This window comes from Brassica napus, unplaced genomic scaffold, assembly GCF_020379485.1.
Source record: "Brassica napus cultivar Da-Ae unplaced genomic scaffold, Da-Ae ScsIHWf_3093;HRSCAF=3907, whole genome shotgun sequence".
NCBI classification, from domain to species: domain Eukaryota; kingdom Viridiplantae; phylum Streptophyta; class Magnoliopsida; order Brassicales; family Brassicaceae; genus Brassica; species Brassica napus.
Genome location: NW_026016328.1, coordinates 1 through 15624, shown reverse-complemented (window position 1 = coordinate 15624; position 15624 = coordinate 1). Strand labels below are relative to the sequence as shown.

At 46.9% G+C, this 15624-nt stretch overlaps 26 non-coding genes and 3 pseudogenes across 26 annotated transcripts; all 29 read left to right on the top strand.

Annotated features, from left to right (window-relative positions):
* Nucleotides 1–336: 336 nt before the first annotated feature.
* Nucleotides 337–455, top strand: LOC125603192. The gene has a single exon (XR_007335322.1). It is a non-coding gene; the product is annotated as a 5S ribosomal RNA (ribosomal RNA).
* Nucleotides 456–832: 377 nt separating this feature from the next.
* Nucleotides 833–951, top strand: LOC125603171. The gene has a single exon (XR_007335300.1). It is a non-coding gene; the product is annotated as a 5S ribosomal RNA (ribosomal RNA).
* A 377-nt stretch (nt 952–1328) lies between these two features.
* Nucleotides 1329–1452, top strand: LOC125603202. Its single transcript, XR_007335331.1, has one exon. It is a non-coding gene; the product is annotated as a 5S ribosomal RNA (ribosomal RNA).
* A 637-nt stretch (nt 1453–2089) lies between these two features.
* On the top strand, nt 2090–2208 carry LOC125603189. The gene has a single exon (XR_007335319.1). It is a non-coding gene; the product is annotated as a 5S ribosomal RNA (ribosomal RNA).
* A 378-nt stretch (nt 2209–2586) lies between these two features.
* Nucleotides 2587–2705, top strand: LOC125603185. The gene has a single exon (XR_007335315.1). It is a non-coding gene; the product is annotated as a 5S ribosomal RNA (ribosomal RNA).
* A 377-nt stretch (nt 2706–3082) lies between these two features.
* LOC125603173 lies at nt 3083–3201 on the top strand. The gene has a single exon (XR_007335302.1). It is a non-coding gene; the product is annotated as a 5S ribosomal RNA (ribosomal RNA).
* Nucleotides 3202–3833: 632 nt separating this feature from the next.
* LOC125603172 lies at nt 3834–3952 on the top strand. The gene has a single exon (XR_007335301.1). It is a non-coding gene; the product is annotated as a 5S ribosomal RNA (ribosomal RNA).
* A 378-nt stretch (nt 3953–4330) lies between these two features.
* Nucleotides 4331–4452, top strand: LOC125603205 (annotated as a pseudogene).
* A 379-nt stretch (nt 4453–4831) lies between these two features.
* On the top strand, nt 4832–4950 carry LOC125603170. The gene has a single exon (XR_007335299.1). It is a non-coding gene; the product is annotated as a 5S ribosomal RNA (ribosomal RNA).
* A 637-nt stretch (nt 4951–5587) lies between these two features.
* Nucleotides 5588–5706, top strand: LOC125603169. The gene has a single exon (XR_007335298.1). It is a non-coding gene; the product is annotated as a 5S ribosomal RNA (ribosomal RNA).
* Nucleotides 5707–6083: 377 nt separating this feature from the next.
* Nucleotides 6084–6202, top strand: LOC125603168. The gene has a single exon (XR_007335297.1). It is a non-coding gene; the product is annotated as a 5S ribosomal RNA (ribosomal RNA).
* Nucleotides 6203–6855: 653 nt separating this feature from the next.
* Nucleotides 6856–6974, top strand: LOC125603167. Its single transcript, XR_007335296.1, has one exon. It is a non-coding gene; the product is annotated as a 5S ribosomal RNA (ribosomal RNA).
* Nucleotides 6975–7352: 378 nt separating this feature from the next.
* Nucleotides 7353–7471, top strand: LOC125603166. The gene has a single exon (XR_007335295.1). It is a non-coding gene; the product is annotated as a 5S ribosomal RNA (ribosomal RNA).
* Nucleotides 7472–7841: 370 nt separating this feature from the next.
* Nucleotides 7842–7966, top strand: LOC125603199 (annotated as a pseudogene).
* A 377-nt stretch (nt 7967–8343) lies between these two features.
* On the top strand, nt 8344–8462 carry LOC125603165. Its single transcript, XR_007335294.1, has one exon. It is a non-coding gene; the product is annotated as a 5S ribosomal RNA (ribosomal RNA).
* Nucleotides 8463–8838: 376 nt separating this feature from the next.
* On the top strand, nt 8839–8957 carry LOC125603164. Its single transcript, XR_007335293.1, has one exon. It is a non-coding gene; the product is annotated as a 5S ribosomal RNA (ribosomal RNA).
* A 377-nt stretch (nt 8958–9334) lies between these two features.
* LOC125603187 lies at nt 9335–9452 on the top strand. Its single transcript, XR_007335317.1, has one exon. It is a non-coding gene; the product is annotated as a 5S ribosomal RNA (ribosomal RNA).
* Nucleotides 9453–9832: 380 nt separating this feature from the next.
* LOC125603184 lies at nt 9833–9950 on the top strand. Its single transcript, XR_007335314.1, has one exon. It is a non-coding gene; the product is annotated as a 5S ribosomal RNA (ribosomal RNA).
* Nucleotides 9951–10328: 378 nt separating this feature from the next.
* Nucleotides 10329–10447, top strand: LOC125603163. The gene has a single exon (XR_007335292.1). It is a non-coding gene; the product is annotated as a 5S ribosomal RNA (ribosomal RNA).
* Nucleotides 10448–10823: 376 nt separating this feature from the next.
* Nucleotides 10824–10942, top strand: LOC125603162. Its single transcript, XR_007335291.1, has one exon. It is a non-coding gene; the product is annotated as a 5S ribosomal RNA (ribosomal RNA).
* Nucleotides 10943–11316: 374 nt separating this feature from the next.
* LOC125603161 lies at nt 11317–11435 on the top strand. The gene has a single exon (XR_007335290.1). It is a non-coding gene; the product is annotated as a 5S ribosomal RNA (ribosomal RNA).
* A 377-nt stretch (nt 11436–11812) lies between these two features.
* LOC125603197 lies at nt 11813–11928 on the top strand. The gene has a single exon (XR_007335327.1). It is a non-coding gene; the product is annotated as a 5S ribosomal RNA (ribosomal RNA).
* A 376-nt stretch (nt 11929–12304) lies between these two features.
* LOC125603198 lies at nt 12305–12422 on the top strand. Its single transcript, XR_007335328.1, has one exon. It is a non-coding gene; the product is annotated as a 5S ribosomal RNA (ribosomal RNA).
* Nucleotides 12423–12801: 379 nt separating this feature from the next.
* LOC125603186 lies at nt 12802–12920 on the top strand. The gene has a single exon (XR_007335316.1). It is a non-coding gene; the product is annotated as a 5S ribosomal RNA (ribosomal RNA).
* Nucleotides 12921–13295: 375 nt separating this feature from the next.
* LOC125603181 lies at nt 13296–13414 on the top strand. Its single transcript, XR_007335311.1, has one exon. It is a non-coding gene; the product is annotated as a 5S ribosomal RNA (ribosomal RNA).
* A 378-nt stretch (nt 13415–13792) lies between these two features.
* LOC125603204 lies at nt 13793–13911 on the top strand. The gene has a single exon (XR_007335332.1). It is a non-coding gene; the product is annotated as a 5S ribosomal RNA (ribosomal RNA).
* Nucleotides 13912–14286: 375 nt separating this feature from the next.
* LOC125603193 lies at nt 14287–14405 on the top strand. Its single transcript, XR_007335323.1, has one exon. It is a non-coding gene; the product is annotated as a 5S ribosomal RNA (ribosomal RNA).
* Nucleotides 14406–14779: 374 nt separating this feature from the next.
* Nucleotides 14780–14896, top strand: LOC125603196. The gene has a single exon (XR_007335326.1). It is a non-coding gene; the product is annotated as a 5S ribosomal RNA (ribosomal RNA).
* Nucleotides 14897–15265: 369 nt separating this feature from the next.
* LOC125603209 lies at nt 15266–15385 on the top strand (annotated as a pseudogene).
* Nucleotides 15386–15624: the final 239 nt, after the last annotated feature.

Genomic DNA, 15624 nt, shown 5'->3' with positions numbered 1-15624 from the left:
ACTTGAAAACCTCATAAATTTTGAACCGTGAGGAACTACGTCGCCCATAGCACCATTTCGGAAAGCCCCAGAATCCACGATGGGCGATGAATAGACGGCGTAATTTTTGGGTTCAAATTAAGCCGTTTTGACCCTCAAACGGGCTGCGGAAAGTTAAGGCACGTAAAAAAAATCGAAAGCGGATTCTCAGGGTGTTTTTGATGCTTTCTTAACACCATTAACCTCGACGCACTTTTTCACTCGAAACAAAACGGCCAGAAAATCATGTGGGCCCCACGGCCTTGCACTTGGATTGGCCGAGAAAAGGATATATAGAAACGACAGTGATGTACTGACGGGTGCGATCATACCAGCACTAATGCACCGGATCCCATCAAAACTCCGCAGTGAAGCGTGTTTGGGCGAGAGTAGTACTTGGATTGGTGACCTCCCGGGAAGTCCTCGTGTTGCACTCCTTTTATTTTTTTACTTTTTTTCAGCCTAAAACGAGTCCAAACTTGAAAACCTCATAACTTTTGAACCGTGAGGAACTACGTCGCCCATAGCACCATTTCGGAAAGCCCCAGAATCCATGATGGGTGGTGATTAGACTGCGTAATTTTTTGGGCTCAAATTCAGCCGTTTTGACCCTCAAACGGGCTGCAGAAAGTTATGGCACGTAAAAAAGATCGAAAGCGGATTCTCAGGGTGTTTTTGATGCTCTCTTAACACCATTAACCTCGACGCACTTTTTCGCTCGAAACAAAACGGCCAGAAAATCATGTGGGCCCCACGGCCTTGCACTTGGATTGGCCGCAAAAATGATATATAGAAACGAGAGGGATGTACTGACGGGTGCGATCATACCAGCACTGATGCACCGGATCCCATCAGAACTCCGCAGTGAAGCGTGCTTGGGCGAGAGTAGTACTAGGATTGGTGACATCCCGGGAAGTCCTCGTGTTGCACTCCTTTTTATTTTTTTATTTTTGTTTTCAGCCTAAAACGAGTCCAAACTTGAAAACCTCATAAATTTTGAACCGTGAGGAACTACGTCGCCCATAGCACCATTTCGGAAAGCCCCAGAATCCACGATGGGCGGTGATTAGACGGCGTATTTTCGGGATCAAATTCAGCTGTTTTGACCCTCAAACGGGCTGCAGAAAGTTATGGAACATAAAAAAGATCGAAAGCGGATTCTCAGGGTGTTTTGATGCTTTCTTAACACCATTAACCTCGACGCACTTTTTCGCTCGAAACAAAACAGCCAGAAAATCATGTGGGCCCCACGGCCTTGCACTTGGATTGGCCGCGAAAAGGATATATAGAAACGAGAGTGATGTACTGACGGGTGCGATCATACCAGCACTAATGCACCGGATCCCATCAGAGCTCCGCAGTGAAGCGTGCTTGGGCGAGAGTAGTACTAGGTATTGGATTGTGACCTCCCGGGAAGTCCTCGTGTTGCACTCCTTTTTATTTTTTATTTTTTTTTCAGCCTAAAACGAGTCCAAACTTGAAAACCTCATAACTTTTGAACCGTGAGGAACTACGTCGCCCATAGCACCATTTCGGAAAGCCCCAGAACCACGATGGGCGATGAATAGACGGCTTAATTTTTTGGGCTCAAATTAAGCCGTTTTGACCCTCAAACGGGCTGCGGAAAGTTAAGGCACGTAAAAAAAATCGAAAACGGATTCTCAGGGTGTTTTTGATGCTTTCTTAACACCATTAACCTCGACGCACTTTTTCACTCGAAACAAAACGGCCAGAAAATCATGTGGGCCCCACGGCCTTGCACTTGGATTGGCCGAGAGGAAAGGATATACTAGAAACGAGAGAGTGATGTACTGACGGGTGCGATGAATAGACGGCGCAATTTTCGGCTCAAATTCAGCCGTTTTGACCCTCAAACGGGCTGCAGAAAGTTATGGAACATAAAAAAGATCGAAAGCGGATTCTCAGGGTGTTTTGATGCTTTCTTAACACCATTAACCTCGACGCACTTTTTCGCTCGAAACAAAACAGCCAGAAAATCATGTGAGCCCCACGGCCTTGCACTTGGATTGGCCGCGAAAAGGATATATAGAAACGAGAGTGATGTACTGACGGGTGCGATCATACCAGCACTAATGCACCGGATCCCATCAGAGCTCCGCAGTGAAGCGTACTTGGGCGAGAGTAGTACTAGGATTGGTGACCTCCCGGGAAGTCCTCGTGTTGCACTCCTTTTTATTTTTTTATTTTTTTCAGCCTAAAACGAGTCCAAACTTGAAAACCTCATAACTTTTGAACCGTGAGTAACTACGTCGCCCATAGCACCATTTCGGAAAGCCCCAGAATCCATAATGGACGGAGAATAGACGGCTCAATTGTTCGGGCTCAAATTCAGCCGTTTTGACCCTCAAACGGGCTGCGGAAAGTTAAGGCACGTAAAAAAAGATCGAAAACGGATTCTCAGGGTGTTTTTGATGCTTTCTTAACACCATTAACCTCGGCGCACTTTTTCGCTCGAAACAAAACGGGCAGAAAATCATGTGGGCCCCACGGCCTTGCACTTGGGTTGGCCGCGAAAAGGATATATAGAAACAAGAGTGATGTACTGACGGGTGCGATCATACCAGCACTAACGCACCGGATCCCATCAAAACTCCGCAGTGAAGCGTGCTTGGGCGAGAGTAGTACTAGGATTGGTGACCTCCCGGGAAGTCCTCGTGTTGCACTCCTTTTTATTTTTTTATTTTTTTTCAGCCTAAAACGAGTCCAAACTTGAAAACCTCATAAATTTTGAACCGTGAGGAACTACGTCGCCCATAGCACCATTTCGGAAAGCCCCAGAATCCACGATGGGCGGTGATTAGACGGCGTATATTTTCGGGATCAAATTCAGCTGTTTTGACCCTCAAACGGGCTGCAGAAAGTTATGGAACATAAAAAAGATCGAAAGCGGATTCTCAGGGTGTTTTGATGCTTTCTTAACACCATTAACCTCGACGCACTTTTTCGCTCGAAACAAAACAGCCAGAAAATCATGTGAGCCCCACGGCCTTGCACTTGGATTGGCCGCGAAAAGGATATATAGAAACGAGAGTGATGTACTGACGGGTGCGATCATACCAGCACTAATGCACCGGATCCCATCAGAACTCCGCAGTGAAGCGTGCTTGGGCGAGAGTAGTACTAGGATTGGTGACCTCCCGGGAAGTCCTCGTGTTGCACTCCTTTTTATTTTTTTTTTTTTCAGCCTAAAACGAGTCCAAACTTGAAAACCTCATAACTTTTGAACCGTGAGGAACTACGTCGCCCATAGCACCATTTCGGAAAGCCCCAGAATCCACGATGGGCGATGAATAGACGGCTTAATTTTTTGGGCTCAAATTAAGCCGTTTTGACCCTCAAACGGGCTGCGGAAAGTTAAGGCACGTAAAAAAAATCGAAAACGGATTCTCAGGGTGTTTTTGATGCTTTCTTAACACCATTAACCTCGACGCACTTTTTCACTCGAAACAAAACGGCCAGAAAATCATGTGGGCCCCACGGCCTTGCACTTGGATTGGCCGAGAAAATGATATATAGAAACGAGAGTGATGTACTGACGGGTGCGATGAATAGACGGCGCAATTTTTCGGGCTCAAATTCAGCCGTTTTGACCCTCAAACGGGCTGCAGAAAGTTATGGAACATAAAAAAGATCGAAAGCGGATTCTCAGGGTGTTTTGATGCTTTCTTAACACCATTAACCTCGACGCACTTTTTCGCTCGAAACAAAACAGCCAGAAAATCATGTGGGCCCCACGGCCTTGCACTTGGATTGGCCGAGAAAAGGATATATAGAAACGAGAGTGATGTACTGACGGGTGCGATCATACCAGCACTAATGCACCGGATCCCATCAGAACTCCGCAGTGAAGCGTGCTTGGGCGAGAGTAGTACTAGGATTGGTGACCTCCCGGGAAGTCCTCGTGTTGCACTCCTTTTTATTTTTTTATTTTTTTTCAGCCTAAAACGAGTCCAAACTTGAAAACCTCATAACTTTTGAACCGTGAGTAACTACGTCGCCCATAGCACCATTTCGGAAAGCCCCAGAATCCATAAGGACGGGGAGAATAGACGGTCAATTTTCGGGCTCAAATTCAGCCGTTTTGACCCTCAAACGGGCTGCGGAAAGTTAAGGCACGTAAAAAAAGATCGAAAAGCGGATTCTCAGGGTTTTTTGATGCTTTCTTAACACCATTAACCTCGACGCACTTTTTCGCTCGAAACAAAACGGGCAGAAAATCATGTGGGCCCCACGGCCTTGCACTTGGGTTGGCCGCGAAAAGGATATATAGAAACAAGAGTGATGTACTGACGGGTGGGATCATACCAGCACTAATGCACCGGATCCCATCAGAACTCCGCAGTGAAGCGTGCTTGGGCGAGAGTAGTACTAGTATTGGATGGTGACCTCCGGGAAGTCCTCGTGTTGCACTCCTTTTTATTTTTTTATTTTTTTTTCAGCCTAAAACGAGTCCAAACTTGAAAACCTCATAAATTTTGAACCGTGAGGAACTACGTCGCCCATAGCACCATTTCGGAAAGCCCCAGAATCCACGATGGCGGTGATGATAGACGGCGTAATTTTTCGGGCTCAAATTCAGCCGTTTTGACCCTCAAACGGGCTGCAGAAAGTTATGGAACATAAAAAAGATCGAAAGCGGATTCTCAGGGTGTTTTGATGCTTTCTTAACACCATTAACCTCGACGCACTTTTTCGCTCGAAACAAAACGGCCAGAAAATCATGTGGGCCCCACGGCCTTGCACTTGGATTGGCCGCGAAAAGGATATATAGAAACGAGAGTGATGTACTGACGGGTGCGATCATACCAGCACTAATGCACCGGATCCCATCAGAACTCCGCAGTGAAGCGTGCTTGGGCGAGAGTAGTACTAGGATTGGTGACCTCCCGGGAAGTCCTCGTGTTGCACTCCTTTTATTTTTTTTTATTTTTTTCAGCCTAAAACGAGTCCAAACTTGAAAACCTCATAACTTTTGAACCGTGAGGAACTACGTCGCCCATAGCACCATTTCGGAAAGCCCCAGAATCCACGATGGGCGATGAATAGACGGCGTAATTTTTTGGGCTCAAATTAAGCCGTTTTGACCCTCAAACGGGCTGCGGAAAGTTAAGGCACGTAAAAAAAATCGAAAGCGGATTCTCAGGGTGTTTTTGATGCTTTCTTAACACCATTAACCTCGACGCACTTTTTCACTCGAAACAAAACGGCCAGAAAATCATGTGGGCCCACGGCCTTGCACTTGGATTGGCCGAGAAGAAAATGCTATATAGACGGAGAGTGATGTACTGACGGGTGCGATGAATAGACGGCGCAATTTTTCGGGCCAAAATTCAGCCGTTTTGACCCCAAACGGGCTTTGCAAAAGTTAAGGGACGTAAAAAAAGATTGAAAACGGATTCATAGGGTGTTTTTGATGCTTTCTTAACACCATTAACCTCGACGCACTTTTTCACTCGAAACAAAACGGCCAGAAAATCATGTGGGCCCCACGGCCTTGCACTTGGATTGGCCGAGAAAGGATATATAGAAACGAGAGTCATGTACTGACGGGTGCGATCATACCAGCACTAATGCACCGGATCCCATCAGAACTCCGCAGTGAAGCGTGCTTGGGCGAGAGTAGTACTAGGATTGGTGACCTCCCGGGAAGTCCTCGTGTTGCACTCCTTTTTATTTTTTTTTTTTTTTCAGCCTAAAACGAGTCCAAACTTGAAAACCTCATAACTTTTGAACCGTGAGGAACTACGTCGCCCATAGCACCATTTCGGAAAGCCCCAGAATCCACGATGGGCGATGAATAGACGGCGTAATTTTTTGGGCTCAAATTAAGCCGTTTTGACCCTCAAACGGGCTGCGGAAAGTTAAGGCACGTAAAAAAAATCGAAAGCGGATTCTCAGGGTGTTTTTGATGCTTTCTTAACACCATTAACCTCGACGCACTTTTTCACTCGAAACAAAACGGCCAGAAAATCATGTGGGCCCCACGGCCTTGCACTTGGATTGGCCGAGAAAAGGATATATAGAAACGAGAGTGATGTACTGACGGGTGCGATCATACCAGCACTAATGCACCGGATCCCATCAGAACTCCGCAGTGAAGCGTGCTTGGGCGAGAGTAGTACTAGGATTGGTGACCTCCCGGGAAGTCCTCGTGTTGCACTCCTTTTTATTTTTTTATTTTTTTTCAGCCTAAAACGAGTCCAAACTTGAAAACCTCATAACTTTTGAACCGTGAGGAACTACGTCGCCCATAGCACCATTTCGGAAAGCCCCAGAATCCACGATGGGCGATGAATAGACGGCGTAATTTTTTGGGCTCAAATTAAGCCGTTTTGACCCTCAAACGGGCTGCGGAAAGTTAAGGCACGTAAAAAAATCGAAAGCGGATTCTCAGGGTGTTTTTGATGCTTTCTTAACACCATTAACCTCGACGCACTTTTTCGCTCGAAACAAAACGGCCAGAAAATCATGTGGGCCCCACGGCCTTGCACTTGGATTGGCGAGGGAAAGGAAAAGGATATTATAGGAACCGAGAGTGATGTACTGAACGGGTCCGATGAAATAGACGGCGCAATTTTTCGGGCTCAAATTCAGACGTTTTTGACCCTCAAAGGGCCCCTTCTGCCTTGCGAAGTTAAGGCACGTAAAAAAGATCGAAAGCGGATTCTCAGGGTGTTTTTGATGCTTCTTAACACCATTAACCTCGACGCACTTTTTCGCTCGAAACAAAAAGGCAAGAAAATCATGTGGGCCCCACGGCCTTGCACTTGGATTGGCCGAGAAAAGGATATATAGAAACGAGAGTGATGTACTGACGGGTGCGATCATACCAGCACTAATGCACCGGATCCCATCAGAACTCCGCAGTGAAGCGTGCTTGGGCGAGAGTAGTACTAGGATTGGTGACCTCCCGGGAAGTCCTCGTGTTGCACTCCTTTTTATTTTTTTATTTTTTTTCAGCCTAAAACGAGTCCAAACTTGAAAACCTCATAACTTTTGAACCGTGAGGAACTACGTCGCCCATAGCACCATTTCGGAAAGCCCCAGAATCCACGATGGGTGGGTGATTAGACGGCGTAATTTTTGGGCTCAAATTCAGCCGTTTTGACCCTCAAACGGGCTGCAGAAAGTTATGGCACGTAAAAAAGATCGAAAGCGGATTCTCAGGGTGTTTTTGATGCTTTCTTAACACCATTAACCTCGACGCACTTTTTCGCTCGAAACAAAACGGCCAGAAAATCATGTGGGCCCCACGGCCTTGCACTTGGATTGGCCGCGAAAAGGATATATAGAAACGAGAGTGATGTACTGACGGGTGCGATCATACCAGCACTAATGCACCGGATCCCATCAGAACTCCGCAGTGAAGCGTGCTTGGGCGAGAGTAGTACTAGGATTGGTGACCTCCCGGGAAGTCCTCGTGTTGCACTCCTTTTTATTTTTTTTTTCAGCCTAAAACGAGTCCAAACTTGAAAACCTCATAACTTTTGAACCGTGAGGAACTACGTCGCCCATAGCACCATTTCGGAAAGCCCCAGAATCCACGATGGGCGATGAATAGACGGCGTAATTTTTGGGCTCAAATTCAGCCGTTTTGACCCTCAAACGGGCTGCGGAAAGTTAGGCACGTAAAAAAGATCGAAAGCGGATTCTCAGGGTGTTTTTGATGCTTTCTTAACACCATTAACCTCGACGCACTTTTTCGCTCGAAACAAAACGGCCAGAAAATCATGTGGGCCCCACGGCCTTGCACTTGGATTGGCCGAGAAAAGGATATATAGAAACGAGAGTGATGTACTGACGGGTGCGATCATACCAGCACTAATGCACCGGATCCCATCAGAACTCCGCAGTGAAGCGTGCTTGGGCGAGAGTGAGAGTAGTACTAGGATTGGTGACCTCCCGGGAAGTCCTCGTGTTGCACTCCTTTTTATTTTTTTTATTTTTTTCAGCCTAAAACGAGTCCAAACTTGAAAACCTCATAACTTTTGAACCGTGAGGAACTACGTCGCCCATAGCACCATTTCGGAAAGCCCCAGAATCCACGATGGGTGGTGATAGACGGCGTAATTTTTTGGGCTCAAATTCAGCCGTTTTGACCCTCAAACGGGCTGCAGAAAGTTATGGCACGTAAAAAAGATCGAAAGCGGATTCTCAGGGTGTTTTTGATGCTTTCTTAACACCATTAACCTCGACGCACTTTTTCGCTCGAAACAAAACGGCCAGAAAATCATGTGGGCCCCACGGCCTTGCACTTGGATTGGCCGCAAAAATGATATATAGAAACGAGAGTGATGTACTGACGGGTGCGATCATACCAGCACTAATGCACCGGATCCCATCAGAACTCCGCAGTGAAGCGTGCTTGGGCGAGAGTAGTACTAGGATTGGTGACCTCCCGGGAAGTCCTCGTGTTGCACTCCTTTTATTTTTTTACTTTTTTTTCAGCCTAAAACGAGTCCAAACTTGAAAACCTCATAACTTTTGAACCGTGAGGAACTACGTCGCCCATAGCACCATTTCGGAAAGCCCCAGAATCCACGATGGGTGGTGATTAGACGGCGTAATTTTTGGGCTCAAATTCAGCCGTTTTGACCCTCAAACGGGCTGCAGAAAGTTATGGCACGTAAAAAAGATCGAAAGCGGATTCTCAGGGTGTTTTTGATGCTTTCTTAACACCATTAACATCGACGCACTTTTCGCTCGAAACAAAACGGCCAGAAAATCATGTGGGCCCCACGGCCTTGCACTTGGATTGGCCGCAAAAATGATATATAGAAACGAGAGTGATGTACTGACGGGTGCGATCATACCAGCACTAATGCACCGGATCCCATCAGAACTCCGCAGTGAAGCGTGCTTGGGCGAGAGTAGTACTAGGATTGGTGACCTCCCGGGAAGTCCTCGTGTTGCACTCCTTTTTATTTTTTACTTTTTTTTCAGCCTAAAACGAGTCCAAACTTGAAAACCTCATAACTTTTGAACCGTGAGGAACTACGTCGCCCATAGCACCATTTCGGAAAGCCCCAGAATCCACGATGGGCGGTGATTAGACGGCGTATATTTTCGGGATCAAATTCAGCTGTTTTGACCCTCAAACGGGCTGCAGAAAGTTATGGCACGTAAAAAAGATCGAAAGCGGATTCTCAGGGTGTTTTGATGCTTTCTTAACACCATTAACCTCGACGCACTTTTTCGCTCGAAACAAAACGGCCAGAAAATCATGTGGGCCCCACGGCCTTGCACTTGGATTGGCCGCGAAAAGGATATATAGAAACGAGAGTGATGTACTGACGGGTGCGATCATACCAGCACTAATGCACCGGATCCCATCAGAACTCCGCAGTGAAGCGTGCTTGGGCGAGAGTAGTACTAGGATTGGTGACCTCCCGGAAGTCCTCGTGTTGCACTCCTTTTTTTTTTTTTTATTTTTTTTCAGCCTAAAGCGAGTCCAAACTTGAAAACCTTATAACTTTTGAACCGTGAGGAACTACGTCGGCCATAGCACCATTTCGGAAAGCCCCAGAATCCACGATGGGCGATGAATAGACGGCGTAAATTTTTGGGCTCAAATTCAGCCGTTTTGACCCTCAAACGGGCTGCGGAAAGAAGTTAAGGCACGTAAAAAAGATCGAAAGCGGATTCTCAGGGTGTTTTGATGCTTTCTTAACACCATTAACCTCGACGCACTTTTTCGCTCGAAACAAAACGGCCAGAAAAACACGTGGGCCCACGGCCTTGCACTTGGATTGGCCGAGAAAAGGATATATAGAAACGAGAGTGATGTACTGACGGGTGCGATCATACCAGCACTAATGCACCGGATCCCATCAGAACTCCGCAGTGAAGCGTGCTTGGGCGAGAGTAGTACTAGGATTGGTGACCTCCGGGAAGTCCTCGTGTTGCACTCCTTTTATTTTTTTTTATTTTTTTTCAGCCTAAAACGAGTCCAAACTTGAAAACCTCATAACTTTTGAACCGTGAGGAACTACGTCGCCCATAGCACCATTTCGGAAAGCCCCAGAATCCACGATGGGCGGTGATTAGACGGCGTAATTTTTGGGCTCAAATTCAGCCGTTTTGACCCTCAAACGGGCTGCAGAAAGTTATGGCACGTAAAAAAGATCGAAAGCGGATTCTCAGGGTGTTTTTGATGCTTTCTTAACACCATTAACCTCGACGCACTTTTTCGCTCGAAACAAAACGGCCAGAAAATCATGTGGGCCCCACGGCCTTGCACTTGGATTGGCCGCAAAAAGGATATATAGAAACGAGAGTGATGTACTGACGGGTGCGATCATACCAGCACTAATGCACCGGATCCCATCAGAACTCCGCAGTGAAGCGTGCTTGGGCGAGAGTAGTACTAGGATTGGTGACCTCCCGGGAAGTCCTCGTGTTGCACTCCTTTTTATTTTTTTATTTTTTTTTCAGCCTAAAACGAGTCCAAACTTGAAAACCTTATAACTTTTGAACCGTGAGGAACTACGTCGGCCATAGCACCATTTCGGAAAGCCCCAGAATCCACGATGGGCGGTGATTAGACGGCGTATTTTTCGGGCTCAAATTCAGCCGTTTTGACCCTCAAACGGGCTGCAGAAAGTTATGGCACGTAAAAAAGATCGAAAGCGGATTCTCAGGGTGTTTTGATGCTTTCTTAACACCATTAACCTCGACGCACTTTTTCGCTCGAAACAAAACGGCCAGAAAAACACGTGGGCCCACGGCCTTGCACTTGGATTGGCCGCGAAAAGGATATATAGAAACGAAAGTGATGTACTGACGGGTGCGATCATACCAGCACTAATGCACCGGATCCCATCAGAACTCCGCAGTGAAGCGTGCTTGGGCGAGAGTAGTACTAGGATTGGTGACCTCCCGGGAAGTCCTCGTGTTGCACTCCTTTTTTTTTTTATTTTTTTTCAGCCTAAAACGAGTCCCAACTTGAAAACCTTATAACTTTTGAACCGTGAGGAACTACGTCGGCCATAGCACCATTTCGGAAAGCCCCAGAATCCACGATGGGCGATGAATAGACGGCGTAATTTTTGGGCTCAAATTCAGCCGTTTTGACCCTCAAACGGGCTGCGGAAAGTTAGGCACGTAAAAAAGATCGAAAGCGGATTCTCAGGGTGTTTTTGATGCTTTCTTAACACCATTAACCTCGACGCACTTTTTCGCTCGAAACAAAACGGCCAGAAAATCATGTGGGCCCCACGGCCTTGCACTTGGATTGGCCGAGAAAAGGATATATAGAAACGAGAGTGATGTACTGACGGGTGCGATCATACCAGCACTAATGCACCGGATCCCATCAGAACTCCGCAGTGAAGCGTGCTTGGGCGAGAGTAGTACTAGGATTGGTGACCTCCCGGGAAGTCCTCGTGTTGCACTCCTTTTTATTTTTTTATTTTTTTTCAGCCTAAAACGAGTCCAAACTTGAAAACCTCATAACTTTTGAACCGTGAGGAACTACGTCGCCCATAGCACCATTTCGGAAAGCCCCAGAATCCACGATGGGCGGTGATTAGACGCGTAATTTTTGGGCTCAAATTCAGCCGTTTTGACCCTCAAACGGGCTGCAGAAAGTTATGGCACGTAAAAAAGATCGAAAGCGGATTCTCAGGGTGTTTTTGATGCTTTCTTAACACCATTAACCTGGACGCACTTTTTCGCTCGAAACAAAACGGCCAGAAAATCATGTGGGCCCCACGGCCTTGCACTTGGATTGGCCGGAAAAAATGATATATAGAAACGAGAGTGATGTACTGACGGGTGCGATCATACCAGCACTAATGCACCGGATCCCATCAGAACTCCGCAGTGAAGCATGCTTGGGCGAGAGTAGTACTAGGATTGGTGACCCGGGAAGTCCTCGTGTTGCACTCCTTTATTTTTTTATTTTTTTTTTCAGCCTAAAACGAGTCCAAACTTGAAAACCTCATAACTTTTGAACCGTGAGGAACTACGTCGCCCATAGCACCATTTCGGAAAGCCCCAGAATCCACGATGGGCGGTGATTAGACGGCGTAATTTTCGGGCTCAAATTCAGCCGTTTTGACCCTCAAACGGGCTGCAGAAAGTTATGGCACGTAAAAAAGATCGAAAGCGGATTCTCAGGGTGTTTTGATGCTTTCTTAACACCATTAACCTCGACGCACTTTTTCGCTCGAAACAAAACGGCCAGAAAATCATGTGGGCCCCACGGCCTTGCACTTGGATTGGCCGCGAAAAGGATATATAGAAACGAGAGTGATGTACTGACGGGTGCGATCATACCAGCACTAATGCACCGGATCCCATCAGAACTCCGCAGTGAAGCGTGCTTGGGCGAGAGTAGTACTAGGATTTGTCACCTCCGGGAAGTCCTCGTGTTGCACTCCTTTTTATTTTTTTATTTTTTTTCAGCCTAAAACGAGTCCAAACTTGAAAACCTCATAACTTTTGAACCGTGAGGAACTACGTCGCCCATAGCACCATTTCGGAAAGCCCCAGAATCCACGATGGGCGGTGAATAGACGGCGCGCGTAATTTTTGGGCTCAAATTCAGCCGTTATGACCCTCAAACGGGCTGCAGAAAGTTATGGCACGTATTAAAGATCGAAAGCGAATTCTCAGGGTGTTTGATGCTTTCTTAACACCATTAACCTCGACGCACTTTTTCGCTCGAAACAAAACGGCCAGAAAATCATGTGGGCCCCACGGCCTTGCACTTGGATTGGCCGAGAAAAGGATATATAGAAACGAGAGTGATGTACTGACGGGTGCGATCATACCAGCACTAATGCACCGGATCCCATCAGAACTCCGCAGTGAAGCGTGCTTGGGAGAGAGTAGTACTAGGATTGGTGACCTCCCGGGAAGTCCTCGTGTTGCACTCCTTTTTATTTTTTATTTTTTTTCAGCCCTAAAACGAGTCCAAACTTGAAAACCTCATAACTTTTGAACCGCGAGGAACTACGTCGCCCATAGCACCATTTCGGAAAGCCCCAGAATCCACGATGGGCGGTGATTAGACGGCGTAATTTTTCGGGCTCAAATTCAGCCGTTTTGACCCTCAAACGGGCTGCAGAAAGTTATGGCACGTAAAAAAGATCGAAAAGGATTCTCAGGGTGTTTTTGATGCTTTCTTAACACCATTAACCTCGACGCACTTTTTCGCTCGAAACAAACGGCAAGAAAATCATGTGGGCCCACGGCCTTGCACTTGGATTGGCCGAGAAAAGGATATATAGAAACGAGAGTGATGTACTGACGGGTGCGATCATACCAGCACTAATGCACCGGATCCCATCAGAACTCCGCTGTGAAGCGTGCTTGGGCGAGAGTAGTACTAGGATTGGTGACCTCCCGGGAAGTCCTCGTGTTGCACTCCTTTTTATTTTTTTATTTTTTTTCAGCCTAAAACGAGTCCAAACTTGAAAACCTCATAACTTTTGAACCGTGAGGAACTACGTCGCCCATAGCACCATTTCGGAAAGCCCCAGAATCCACGATGGGCGGTGATTAGACGGCGTAATTTTTCGGGCTCAAATTCAGCCGTTTTGACCCTCAAACGGGCTGCAGAAAGTTATGGCACGTAAAAAAGATCGAAAGCGGATTCTCAGGGTGTTTTTGATGCTTTCTTAACACCATTAACCTCGACGCACTTTTTCGCTCGAAACAAAACGGCCAGAAAATCATGTGGGCCCCACGGCCTTGCACTTGGATTGGCCGCGAAAAGGATATATAGAAACGAGAGTGATGTACTGACGGGTGCGATCATACCAGCACTAATGCACCGGATCCCATCAGAACTCCGCAGTGAAGCGTGCTTGGGCGAGAGTAGTACTAGGATTGGTGACCTCCCGGGAAGTCCTCGTGTTGCACTCCTTTTTATTTTTTATTTTTTTTCAGCCTAAAACGAGTCCAAACTTGAAAACCTCATAACTTTTGAACCGTGAGGAACTACGTCGCCCATAGCACATTTCGGAAAGCCCAGAATCCACGATGGGCGGTGAATAGACGGCGTAATTTTTCGGGCTCAAATTCAGCCGTTTTGACCCTCAAACGGGCTGCAGAAAGTTATGGCACGTAAAAAAGATCGAAAGCGGATTCTCAGGGTGTTTTGATGCTTTCTTAACACCATTAACCTCGACGCACTTTTTCGCTCGAAAAAAACGGCCAGAAAATCATGTGGGCCCCACGGCCTTGCACTTGGATTGGCCGCGAGAAAAGGATATATAGAAACGAGAGTGATGTACTGACGGGTGCGATCATACCAGCACTAATGCACCGGATCCCATCAGAACTCCGCAGTGAAGCGTGCTTGGGCGAGAGTAGTACTAGGATTGGTGACCTCCCGGGAAGTCCTCGTGTTGCACTCCTTTTTATTTTTTATTTTTTTTCAGCCTAAAACGAGTCCAAACTTGAAAACCTCATAACTTTTGAACCGTGAGGAACTACGTCGCCCATAGCACCATTTCGGAAAGCCCCAGAATCCACGATGGGCGGTGATTAGACGGCGTAATTTTCGGGCTCAAATTCAGCCGTTTTGACCCTCAAACGGGCTGCAGAAAGTTATGGCACGTAAAAAAGATCGAAAGCGGATTCTCAGGGTGTTTTTGATGCTTTCTTAACACCATTAACCTCGACGCACTTTTTCGCTCGAAACAAAACGGCAGAGAAAATCATGGGGCCCACGGCCTTGCACTTGGATTGGCCGAAAAAGGATATATAGAAACGAGAGTGATGTACTGACGGGTGCGATCATACCAGCACTAATGCACCGGATCCCATCAGAACTCCGCAGTGAAGCGTGCTTGGGCGAGAGTAGTAGTAATTGGTGACCTCCCGGGAAGTCCTCGTGTTGCACTCCTTTTTTTTTTTTTTTTTTTTCAGCCTAAAACGAGTCCAAACTTGAAAACCTCAAATTTGAACCGTGAGGAACTACGTCGCCCATAGCACCATTTCGGAAAGCCCCAGAATCCACGATGGGCGTGAATAGACGGCGTAATTTTTTGGGCTCAAATTCAGCCGTTTTGACCCTCAAACGGGCTGCGGAAAGTTAGGCACGTAAAAAAGATCGAAAGCGGATTCTCAGGGTGTTTTGATGCTTCTTAACACCATTAACCTCGACGCACTTTTTCGCTCGAAACAAAACGCCAGAAAATCATGTGGGCCCCACGGCCTTGCACTTGGATTGGCGCGAGAAAAGGATATATAGAAACGAGAGTGATGTACTGACGGGTGCGATCATACCAGCACTAATGCACCGGATCCCATCAGAACTCCGCAGTGAAGCGTGCTGGGCGAGAGAGAGTAGTATAGGATTGGTGACTCCCGGGAAGTCCTCGTGTTGCACTCCTTTTATTTTTTAATTTTTTTTCAGCCTAAAACGAGTCCAAACTGAAAACCTCATAACTTTTGAACCGTGAGGAACTACGTCGCCCATAGCACCATTTCGGAAAGCCCCAGAATCCACGAGGTGGTGATTAGATGGCGAATTTTTCGGCTCAAATTCAGCCGTTTTGACCCTCAAACGGGCTGCAGAAAGTTAGGCACGTAAAAAAGATCGAAAAAACGGATTCTTCAGGTGTGTTTTTG